This window comes from Penaeus monodon, chromosome 28 (genome assembly GCF_015228065.2).
Source record: "Penaeus monodon isolate SGIC_2016 chromosome 28, NSTDA_Pmon_1, whole genome shotgun sequence".
NCBI lineage: Eukaryota > Metazoa > Arthropoda > Malacostraca > Decapoda > Penaeidae > Penaeus > Penaeus monodon.
The window spans coordinates 23,110,438-23,110,705 of NC_051413.1; the positions used below are offsets into that span (position 1 = coordinate 23,110,438).

At 38.1% G+C, this 268-nt stretch overlaps 1 protein-coding gene across 1 annotated transcript in view; it reads left to right on the plus strand.

Annotated features, from left to right (window-relative positions):
- LOC119591423 overlaps positions 1 to 268 on the plus strand; it is a gene marked incomplete in the record, with an annotated part of 59,861 nt that overhangs the window by 958 nt on the left and 58,635 nt on the right.

Below are 268 nucleotides of genomic sequence, written 5' to 3' on the forward strand. Positions count from 1 at the left end.
TGGTTGGAAGTGTGTGATAAGTATCAAGAAAATTGCAGGTATTGTAAAAGGTTAAGGTCAGCAAATAATTTATCTATTGTGATGCATTTTCATGATATTTATACTCCTCTCAGGATTGCTATCATCTACCCCAACTGGTCTGTAAAATCTGCACCTTTTAGTTTCTAGGAGGATAGAGCCAAGGCAATTATGCCAAAGTGCCACAAATTTACATATAAGGGGCTATGATTCTTACTGGCACATGGTACACCTCACATGGTACAGCTCA